The sequence below is a fragment of the Hypanus sabinus genome, chromosome 2 (assembly GCF_030144855.1).
Source record: "Hypanus sabinus isolate sHypSab1 chromosome 2, sHypSab1.hap1, whole genome shotgun sequence".
NCBI lineage: Eukaryota > Metazoa > Chordata > Chondrichthyes > Myliobatiformes > Dasyatidae > Hypanus > Hypanus sabinus.
In genome coordinates this window covers 77175943-77188075 of record NC_082707.1, presented here as the reverse complement: position 1 = coordinate 77188075, position 12133 = coordinate 77175943, and the positions used below count along the sequence as shown (strand labels likewise).

General features: G+C 40.4%; 1 protein-coding gene across 1 annotated transcript in view; it reads left to right on the top strand.

Moving 5' to 3' along the window:
- The first annotated feature begins 2989 nt into the window (after positions 1 to 2989).
- LOC132380151 (cytoplasmic protein NCK1-like) overlaps positions 2990 to 12133 on the top strand; it is a 199753-nt gene continuing 190609 nt past the window's right edge. The window contains exon 1 of the mRNA XM_059948779.1: positions 2990 to 3185. The gene's annotated coding sequence lies outside the window, so the exon portion shown is untranslated. The remainder of the gene's footprint in view (positions 3186 to 12133) is intronic.

Sequence of the window (12133 nt, the reverse complement as noted above, 5' to 3'; positions counted from 1 at the left end):
TCAACGTATTCGTTTGTAGAACGCTGGGCCTACTTTCAGTTCTCAGTTTTACTTCAATACTCCTCATTCTTCATGTGCTTCCTAAATATTGCGTGGGCATTTGTTCAGTATCGTTGCTAATGTCACACAAGTCGTTTTCGTCCAGTGAGAAACTCGTCAAAAAGATGTGCCGCCCCCAGTTGAGCTTGTCAGAACCAATTAGCGAAGCACTCTTTTCGAACCAGACCACCAGGGCATATATGATGGACCCGTGCAATTATTTATGGAATGACTAGTCAGTCGACGACATACGTTAATGATAAGTGACAGGAGTTAGACAATAGCGCTGCTAACTTAGGTCACGGCTAGGAAAAAGCCTTATACATTACGCAAATTATAAATCAGAACGACGACACTATCTTTTATTTGACCTTTATTAGTTACTTGGGGCATGTTGTATTTAGTATCAATTCAATACTGAGTAATTGATGTCAGATAACGGCAATAGAATATATAGTATAACATTAAATGTAAGGGAATAATGCAGAATTGTTGTAAATAGGTGGTTGCGAGTCTGTATAAGCTTGTTACGTGCGTTTTCTCCGGGTGCTCCGGTTTCCTTCCACAGGTAAATTGGTTATTGCAATTTGCCCCGTGATTAGGCGAGAATTGACTGGCGTTGCTGGGCATCGCGCCTCGAAGGGCCTGTTCCGCGTTGCAGCTCTAAATAGATAATAACGTCCACTTGTGAATTCCCCGGTTGGGTTTAGAGAAAGTCCTTATTAACTGTAGAAACTCGATTCCTTTTCAGTTTTATCAATTCTATTCGGACAACTAATTGCAGAGTAGTCAAAGCTTTTCAGATTGCTCATTTCTTTAATCGTCTGTACGTGACTTAGTTTCCACCATTAGCAGAAGGTGTGCTGTAAGGTAGCATATGTGTTCACTCAGTTTTCGTACCTACTGCTTTTTAACCTGCGTTTGTACGCATCATTGATGCAACCTATCAATACATTTTTTAAAAGTAGAAGTTAACTTTCACTATTCAAGGAATAAACATAGAACGCGAAAACCAAACAAAAAAGCGTAAAATATTCAGTAAATCGAGCGCCATTCCTCGACCTGAAACGTTCATTCTTGTTTCTCAGTTCGCAGATGATGCCTGACCTGCTGAGTGCCTCTTGTGTTTTCTGGTCCCCCCCCCCCCCCCCAGATTTCCAGCATTTGAAATTATTGTTTTTCATTTCCTTTTTTTTCTTTCTCGAGTTTTTCCAAATGTTATTCTCAGCTCTTCAAAAGGAAAATTTTCCGCGACCTGCTGTCATGAACACTTTTATTCGTATGCTCTTCTCCGTCATATTATATTGTGGTCTTTATTGTCCAAGTAATATATTCCTACGTTTTTTCACCATCTGCGGAAGATCTTTTCCCACGTGCATTAATAATGCGTACAAACGCAAGTTTAAAAAAACCCAGCAGTCTGCTGCATGGTGTCACTTGTATGAAAACATTGGTTGCCCACATATGAGACCGCACAGCACACCTTCCCAAATGAACACGCCCAAAGTATGGCTTTAGGCTGCGAACAGCGAAATGTTGTCGGCAGTTTTCTGCAAGCAAGTTAGACATTAATGAACCCAGTGTACTTCAGACGATGTGCTTTGTGAACCGCTCTCTCAGGTGTGCAGGAATTTGAATGAACGTGCGCGTCTTCTCTTTAAGAGAAGCTTCTCTTTAAGCCGCAGTGCCATTTGGAAGAATCCCCTGGAGGCGAGATCGAAACTGCACACGAACGTGTGAGCGGCAGGACAGGAAACGGCCAGCGGTTGCATTCATTCATTCGTCCACCTAACAAGGTGACCGGAGATGATCGCGTATAAAAATCCGCTTGTGCCTTTCCAATCTCCATTGATACATCTGCACATCATCGACATTCGTTTGCCTTTATTGCTTTTTTGCCTCATTTTGCCCAGAATTGTACGTTACCTTTGTTGTTACCTGAACTATAAAATTATTATGTGATTTCTCATTTGACAGACGAATGATACAACATGGCTTAATCCGTAATATAAAAAATGTAACCTTCCTTGCGTTGTGACAGCTGTATTACTGACTTCAGGGTCCAGATCAACAGATGATAACGTCATCTTTCAATGAAAAAATACTAAGATGATGACAACGTCGGTTAAAATGGGAGCATGTTAATAATTGATTACAAAGAAAAACATTTTTCCTGAAATAATTATAGTACCGGGTAGTCACGAAGAAGCTTAACGGCCCAGGTACAAAGTCTTTTCATCTGCCCTTTGCCCATAGCAATGACCCATTCTCCGATCAATACCATAATTATACTCGCACCAAAACAATGATTTTGAATCCGGTCGTGTGTTGTGTTGGGACTATGCAAAAGTTAAGACAAAAATTGTTTTTTTTTCAAAAGTACGGTATTTGATTGCAGATTAATTTCGAAAACAAAGGAAATTTATTATGTCAAGTAAATATTTAACATAAAGGTTGCATTATAATGTTCTTTAAAGTACATAACAAAGAAAAACGCGTCCCTCCCCAGTCAGAAAACAGAACAAATGCTATTTGTATACGGAACTTCTTCACAGTCCATTGCATGAAGAAATAAGGATTTTCCTGTTTTCTGTAACAATGTTAGTGGGCAATTTCACGGACTGTATTTTCTCTTTTTTTGCCTCCGCGATTGCGGATGACTATCTCAATGACGTCACTACAAAGTTAGAACTTGGCCTAAAAAGATCCCAAAAAAAGAATAAACGGGAAAATAATCAGAGACAGTTCTGCACTTGATCTGACGCGATCCCCTGCAAAGCGAGCTGGGACAACTCCGCCGGCAGATGATGCCAGACACATCGCCGAGGAAGCCAGCACTTTGTTACAATTGTGGCAATCCCAAGTCCAAGACTTTGATTGGCAGGACGTTTAACCAACAAGAGGAGAGAAAGACGACGCTGTCACCCAATAAAAGCGTGTAAAGGCGGAACTTCCTCAAGTAAAACTCGCGGTCGTGAAAGCTCTCATGCGCATTGAGACTTTCGCAGGTCTCGGGGTGGTGAAAGGAGAGTTTAATTGGAAAGAGGGAAAAGGGATCACTTTGTTGTTGGATTTTTAAAGCTCCGGTGGATGTTATCTTATTGATTTTGGCACCAAATTTTACAGGAGTGCAGTTTATTGTTCAGGCAAGTCCTTTTTTTTTTGCTCGACTCTATTTCCTATGGAGAAAGTAGTGATTACTAATGGTAGAGAAGAACAAGCGCTGCAGTTGGTCACCGCTACCAGTACGTGGTCGGTAGCCCGGAGGGGTGGCTGGAGCTTCTGATTGTGGAGCAAGGTCACGCAGGGTTAGGATTTTGGTTGTGGGGTGACTGAACGACTATGTACTTTTAACGTTCCGACGCCTGAATCCTCCACCATTTGGAGAGAGAGGGAGAGAATAACAGTCGCAAACAGTGAATAGTAATGCCGGGAGCTAAAACTTATTTTCCTGACTCTTGCTGCTTAACTACTGAATACCACATCTCAGCAGGTTGTCTTCAGCGTTCAGAACAATTCAACCAACTCTTGAACTATTACTCCTACTAGTTCACATTTAACCCGAGCCTTTTCTTCTCTCCTCATTGCTTTCGTGTCGGAAATTCTCCTCTTCGAGACCGTGAATTAACAGCCCACACTTCTGAATGGAAGAACTGGATCAATCGCCTGTAAATGCATTGAAAACGTGGTGGTGGGGGGGGGGGTCTTTGGAGGAGACCAATCTTGTTAAAACGTGGTGTGTCTCCCCCCCCCCCCAAATTCTGGCGATATAACAAAAAAATTCAAGCTTGTTTGCTCGTTCCCTTTATTTCGGGGGAGGAACGGTCAGAATTAAGCCTGAAGTTTTGTGGTGTCTCATCTTTTCTCATTGGGTCCAGTTCGCGAGCAGGCAACCTAGAACGCCTGTTTGCTTCATTAACACCAGTGAATTCTACTGCTAACAGTATGCACTACCAGGCGAGATTTCCAACTTTCCAGTGTGATTTTAAAGTAGGAAACGTGGGAGAACAACATTTCAGCCCTTTATACCGCGTAGCAGCGTTAGGAAATCACATGAACAGCCATCTAAAATCTGGTCCTTCAGTTTTCGCCTTTTCTCATGGTTTTAACGGAATTGTGAAGTTAATATTTTTCCCCTCGTGGCACTTTTCCCCTCTGCCCGTAAGTGCTCCCTTGTGTACACTAGTGGATATTTTGCTTCTCCGAAATGACCATTCACATCTGTATGCCGTTACTTGCTGAATTTGGAAAATAAATCACAATAGTCGCTCCCTGGCAAATGGATTGTTCAACCAGCTAATTGCAGACATTTTTCACACATGTAGGCAAGTTAACTAAATCGCAATTTCCCATCATCTTTGAGAACAATTTAATTTATTACCCCCCCTTCATCCGCCTCCCTATTTTACCATTAATATTTGCATAGTTTCTGTTGCAACCACCAAACCGTGAAAGTGAATTCACCATCTCTCAACTCTGGTATTGCTCCTGTTGAGGTCCCCACCCTGCATCAGTCTTGCATTTTTATTCCAGCTCCTACTGGAACCAGCTTCCACGTACCTCTTCTGCATTTTGTCCCCATTCATGTATTCATTCAATGCAGCCACTGTATTCATGTGCCTGCACTGTTTCTGCAGTTTAGAAAATATGAACAAAAATAGGTATTGGAAATGTGATTTAAAAACACCGAAAATGCTCATGTCAGGCAGCAATTGTGGAAAGGGAAATACTTCTGGTGTGCAGCCCTTCATCGGAATGTTGACTGTTCCTCTCAGTTTAAGTGCTGATTTAGCTCAACATAATTCCATTAAAACACCTTTATTAAAAAAAAATCTTCAATGACCCCCTTAAGTTGATTACCTTTTAATACACTAAGACAGCTTCTGACACTTGATAGAGGCTTTCAGTTACCTTCTGGTTTTTACTGAGATAAACATTGATTTCAGGTAGCATCAGCCTGTGTGGGAATGCTGTATGTCTGAAACTATGAAATAAAACTATTGTTGTTTTACAGAACTCGGGTTTGTTCCCTTCATATCTTTTAATACCTATATGTATCAAATAAACAACATTAAAATACTTGCTACAAGTTTTAGCATTTCACATTGCTTTGGATTTTAATTTGTTTTTGATATATTTATATGTTTTATCCGTCAGATTTTTAATTTGCATAGAGGCTGAGCGAGAGAGCCTGTGGTATGTTGAATTGTCAGCTGAATGAGCAGTTTTTTGGGGTACTGCAAGTCTGTGAATTTATTGATGCTTTGCTGCTTGTTTGAGTGCTCGGTGGAGGGTGCTGATGAGATTTTGCTGGTGGGGGAGTCGTTGTCTTGCTGCTGCTTGTGTGTGAGAGGGGGGAGTTGCGGGCTTTGGTGTTCCAATGTTTTTACTGTCATTCATTCTTTGAGACACCCCTGTTTTTGTGGCTGTCTGTGAAGAAGGAGGATTTCAGGATGTATATTTTATAGATTTCTCTGATATTAAATGTACCTATTGAAAGGTATCAAAATACAAACTGAACAGCAATGACTCTTGACTGAAGAACACTGCATATCATTTCAAACTATTCCTTGCTTTCTACTCTGTGGAGGGACTCTGAATCCCATTTTCAATATTTTCCGTTCATAGCCATAATCTATAAAAGTCGATGTTGCGTGTCAGAGTTGTTTCTGAAGTTCTGCTAAATTGTATTCATTACAATTTCCTCAGTTAATGTGGTTTCTGAAAATTTAAGGTTTGTTTGGAAACCTTTCCTGGTGGCTACAAATTATTCTTTATATAGTAAGAAATTTGGTAACTGTATCTTAAATTAAAGATTTTCAATTTTATCTTCAACTGCAAGTTAACTGGCCTGCAATTGACATGAGCAGAAACTACGGAAGTCACTTGGCTCTCAAACCTACTCCACCATTGAATATAATTGTTACCGATACTTTTCGTTGGTGTGACTATCCTGGACTACTTCCATCTCCCTTAATGCCATTAATGCTTACGAAATTTTTCATTATCTACTGAACTGAATATTCTCAGCAGCTGAGTTTCTACAGCTACACTGTGTAGAGAATTTCAAAGATTCCGTGATCTGTGTGAAGAAATTTCTTGTGTCCTGGATGCCTATTTCTGACAGTCTTGATTCAAGGTGTCCCAACCAACTCTTCATTTACCCCGACAGATATAAGAATTTTTGGATTTTTCTAAATTCTGATGTATGCGTTCTGTCTGTCTAATCTGATTTTCTACAATTTACCTCTGCTATAAGGAATTAAACTGGTGAACTTGAACTGCATTCCTTCTACTGCAAGTATATCCTCGCTTATACCAGACCTATGTGAATATTTTGACTACAGTCTCATTGAGGTCCTGTATAATTGGGAGTAAGATGTCACTCTTTTGTAGAAATCTCTTTGCAATACAGGTCAAGGTACCACTTGCCTTCCTATTTGCATGTGGTATTTTACTTCATAAAGGTACTCGGTCCTTTCTCGTTGTCAATGTCTTGCAGTTTCTCAACATTTTTAAAATTGTCTAATTACTCTACTAAAATGGGAGAACTGTTTTCATTTCTGTGATTGGTTCCGTCTTTGCTTGTCCTCTGCTATTAATTTAACCTTATTTTCTCCTGCTCTCAGCATACAGTCAAATTCCTTGTTATTGTGAGGAAGCAAACATATCGCTTATGATCCTGATAACCAAATTATTGACATGAATTGAGAGGACAGGCCATTTTAGTACTAATTCCTTTAAAAGCTTTAACCCAAAAGTAGTCCATTTATTCCAGTGTCTTTCAGACAACTTTTCTGTCCTTGGTACATAATGAAAGTTTTAAAGTATGAATTTAATTTCCAGGGCTTCTGCAGTTTCCCAGAATCTGAAATGTGTTCTGTCCTGTTACAGTGCATGTTCAGTTGTCTTTATCCATCCAACCTGTGCCCATCTATCTGAGGATTCATCTGTTCAAAATTCTCTTCAGTCAATATTTTTGGATGCACTTGCTTTATATGTGATATTTTTAAATATCTTCTGCCATTTGACAATCCTCTGAGAGAATGCCTAGATTTAAAGCATTCATGTGCTTTACTGTATGAAAAACATTTTGAATTTGCCTTAACACCTTCTCTCTTTGGACCATTCAGATCTTCTCTGTCTTTCCTTGCAAGTTGTTTTTTAAGAATAGATCTAATGATGCTCTGATCACATCAGGGATGCAACCTGGGGTCAGAGATGTTCCAGGTCTTTAAACATCAGATGCCCTCACCCAGGCGACTCAGCCCTGGTTGATCAAGTCACGACTGGTGTTCAGGTAGCATGTGGTGCAGATCCCCATGGACTGGCTGTCTTCATGCAGACCCACCATGAGTGGGTCAGTGATGTTGCCGATGACTGTCTGCCTCCTTGTACCAGGAATACTCAATGCGCTGAGGGCTCCATAAAGATGTAAGTGAAGCCCCGGTAGCCCGTTTCAGTAGGCATGCATTTTGCCTTTCTGCCCTGCCTCTAGCAGTTGCTCGTTCGTATCTGGCAAGCTTCCTCCCATGGGCACCTTCCAGATGCTCCTCCCATGGCATTGCCAGCTCCAGCAGGAGGATGTATTTTGCTGCCTCTGAGACCAGGAGGATGTTTGGTCTCAAGGTGGTCTTGATCATGTACTGTGGGAACTTTAGTTTGTAATCCAGGTCAGCTTTATTCCTGTCAAGAAATCAGTCGTTTAAAAAACCTTGCTATTTGGTTTGATATTTCACATCAACCAAAAATTTCAGACGGTTCTTTATGGTCTGGAATAGTTTTTCAGCTGCTGTATTGTTTTTGAACAGTTATTGCCTGTGCTGTGTGCTTGTTTTTAACCCCCAAGCTGCTTTCTAATCTTCTTAAATTTGCTAGAATCAACTCTGCTCTTCTATTTGACATAATGATTTCCTTTGCAATTGCATCTGAATTGCAAGATATGTTTATTACATTTTAACTGTTTAAATATATTTAACTCATTTATTTGATCTTTTAAATTAACTACCTAAGGTCTTTAACCTGAAATGTTAAATCATTTTTCCTCTTTCCTCAAATGCATTGCTAATTGCATTCCTCTTTTCACAAATGCATTCAGCCCTTTTAAGTTTACAAATTTCCCATTTTTACTTCTGTTTGTGGCATCTGCAGTTTTGTTTCTCTGGGATTAGGTGTGATTGGTTTTGAGATTCATAACAAAAACCAAAAAAATAATAACGCTTGTTCTTCATTTATTTGTGGGATTTTTACTCAACATAAAAAGAGATGGCTTGTAAAAGCTTCATTTTTATCTTGTGTATAATGCACATGTGCAATGATATTGTGCATTTTTTTCCTGCATGCATACACTTTGCTGTAGTCCCTACAGGTGTCAGCTAGAATTAATTGGTGCACTGAAATGTGGTCATATTTTTTCCTGAACCTAAGTGCATATTGCAGAACCATAGAACTACATATGAATGGGCTGCTTCTCATGTTCTGTGGTTTCTTTTGTAAAGCCATGCAATTGTTTCCATTTTCACTCTTTCTAGATATTTTGTCCTTCAGGCTTGCTTATGTTAGTTTTTAAGCTGCTACTTTGTGGGTACTCACAACACTTCAAAGACCATATTCCAGGCTGTGTATTTTATAAAATTTTAATTCCTTTTGTTGTTCAATTGCAGTTGTTCAGAGTCTTAGTCATACAACGTGGATGTGGGCCTTTCAAATCAACATGTCCATATTGACTGTTGCCCAGAGAGCTAGATACTTGCCTTGTTTGTTCCACAGCCCTCTGAACCTCTCATCTGAGTACTTATTAATTTTTTTAAACTTAATTTGTTACCTCTGATTATCAACTATCATGGGAAATGTTTCACCTCTACAGTGTGTAACTACTTGTCATTGTAAGCACTTCCATCAGTTATCCTCTGAACCTCTTTTCTAATGGGAAGACTTAGCTGTAGTTAACCCATATAGTAAGTTATTTTTCTGTGGTACCTTCTGGTCTGTTTGTGCTTTTTTTGATAGTGTGGAACGCAATCAAACTGGTAGTTTATGAAACTGTTGTCTTTAGTACTGTATGCCTTTATCCATGGTCTCCATCTTTGGTTATTTTCAAAGCATGGTGTATTTTTCCCCCAGTGCTTGCTGTTCTTGCTCCCATTAAAAATGGTGCAATTTAGTTTGTATTGTGATGCCATCTCTTATTAAAAGGTATGTTTCAGTCTTTCTTGCAGCTTACTCAATCCTTCCATAATTATAAAAGTTAAAATAAAAAGGCACCAAATTCCAGTTAATTATATAAAGCAGGGATACAGGATCAGGTAATTTGTTGTAGCTGCATAATGTGGGAGCTGTTGGACTCATTGTGGTTTCTGGTGGCCACATCTGCAGAAAGTACTGGCAGCTTGTGGACTCAAAGTTGGTGACCTGGGTTGTTATCTTCCAACACTATGACGTATCATGCAGGGTGAGAGTTACCTGGGCATGGTGATTCGGGCTGCAACCATGAGAATAGCTATTTCAAATTTTGTCTGTGGTCATGGTTAGGAAGGTGTGACTGAGTGAGGCAGGTAGGAAGAACCAGGAGGAAGTGCTGGAGGAACCAAGGTTGTGGATAAATCATTAAACTAAATAATGGTGATGGGGGTGGGGTATTCCACAGTTTGGAAGCATATGGATGAGGCAAAAGATGGGGGGAAGGTGAAGGAGGATTAGAGGTGTTACTGAAGTCTCCAGAATAAGATGTATCAGTATCACAGTTACGTAAAGGTAATTACAAAGGCACGAGAGGAGCTGATCAAAGTTCTCTGGAAGGGGACTTGAACAGGGATGACATTAGAGCAGCAATGGCTAAAGTTTCTGGGAGTAATTCCAACATTGCAGGATCTCAAACAGAAGAAACATTCTAAAGAAAGGATGAGGCAATGGTGTCGAGAAAAGACACAACGAAAGCCAGAGCATACAGTATAGCCAAAAAGTGGAAAGCTGGACAATTGGGAAGCTTTTTTTTTAAAAAAAAGCAACAGAAGGCAACTTAAAGCAATATGGAAAGAAAAGATGAAATACAAAGTTAAGCTAACCAATGGTATACAAAGAATAAAAAAAGGGGGTAAGAGTGTATATTGGACTGCTGGGAGATGTTGCTGGAGAGATAGCAGTGGGGAACAGCAGACAAACTCTAGTATTTTGTCAGTCTTCATTGTGGAAGAAGCAAGCGGTGTGCCAGAAGTTCAAGTGTGTCAGGGACAGAAATGAATGTAGTGACCATTGTTGAGGAGAAGATGCTTAGGAAGCTGATAGGTCTTAAGGTAGATAAATCACCTGAACAAGATTGAACTGTACTCTTAAGTTTCTGAAAGAGGTAGTTTAAGGGATTGTGGAGGCATTTTTCAGGAATCACTGGATTCTAGAATGGTTTCAGAGGACTGGAAAAGGGCAAATGTTGCTCTACTCTTCAAGAAGTGAGGGAGGCAAAAGACATGAAAGTGTAGGCCAGTTTGCCTGACTTCCATTGTTGGCAACATGTTGGAGCTCATTATTAAGGATAATGTTTCAGGGTACATGATAAAATAGGCCAAAGTCAGTATGGTTTTTTTTAAGGGGAAATCTTGCCTGACAAATCTGTTGGAATTCTTTGAGGAAATAACAGGATAGATAAAGGAGAGTCGGTGGGTGTTGTGTATGTGGAATTTCAGAAGATCTTTGACAAGGTATTGCACATGAGGTTGCTAAACAAGATGAGATTTTTGGTACTGCAGGAATGATATTAGCATGGACAGAAGATTGGTTGTCTGGCAGAAGGCAAAGTATGGTAATGCAGACTTTTTTTCTGGTTGGCTGCCAATGATTAATGTTCTGCAGTGGTCAGTGTTGGGTTTGCTACTTTTACTTTCTATATCAATGACCTTGTTGATGGAATTGGTGGCTTTTTGGTCAAGATAGGTGGAGGGGCAGACGATGTTGAGAAAGCAGGGAGCTCACAGAGAGGGTCTGGAGGAGGTTTGCAAGAATCATTCCTGAATGAGAAGTTTAATGTATGAAGAGCGTTTAGCTGCTCCACACCTGTTCTCACTGGAGTTTAAACAGATGGGGTGGGGGGCGTGTGGAGGCTCGTTGAATCCTACCATCTATTGAAAGGCCTGGATAAAGTGGACATATGAAGGATGTTTCCAACAGTGGGAGGGTTTATCACCAGAGGGTGGTGAATCTATGGAATTCATTGCCGCAGAAGGCTGTGGAGGCCACATCATTGGGTATATTTAAAGTGGAGGTTGATAGGTTCTTGATTAGTAAGGATGTCAGATTATGTGGAGAAAGCAGGAGAATGGCATTGAGAGGAAAATAAACCAGTCATGATCTAATGGTGGAGCAGAATTGATGAGTCGAATGGTCTAAATCTGCTTTGTCTTATGGCCTTAGATTTTCTGGTAGGTTATGACTGTTCATGATTGTACAAGGGAGGAATACTGAAGTAGTTTCTCGTTGCCGCCTTCAGTTGCAGTGTCCGTACTGGATGAGTAAACCTGGCCATTGATCAGCAGATTCATCTGCCCAGCGTTTTTAGTTTTGCAACCATAAATTCCAATTTGTAGAATCTGCTTGTAAAAAAAAAACCATCCACCACCTGCAAGCCATGGCTTCACGTGACCCTGATTGGGAGGCTGAACAGGTACTACACCTTGCCCAAGGGTGACCTGTAGGCTATCGGACGGAAGGAGTGCCTTACACTTCCTTTTGCTGAGCAATTGCACAGCACCGACACAATGCAGCAGAGATGTGGTTCCCCAGAAGAGTGCTATGCATATTGTATCCGGACAGGATAACCAATGAAGAAGTTCTACAGAGAAAGAAAGCAAGTTGTACATTACTTTAAAAAAAAATCAGAAAACGGCAATCAAAATTCTTTGGACACGTCATGCGAAGAGAGACATGAGAACATTTAGTTACAACTGGAAAGCTGGTAGGAAAAAGAAGCAGAGGCAGTCAGAGAATGAAAATGATAGATGGATTAACATCGTGGTTAGAAACAGGGGAGGCAACAACTACATTTCAGAGGGTTAGGGACAGTGATGGATGGAGAGACATGATCGCCCAGGCCGAATCGCAGGGT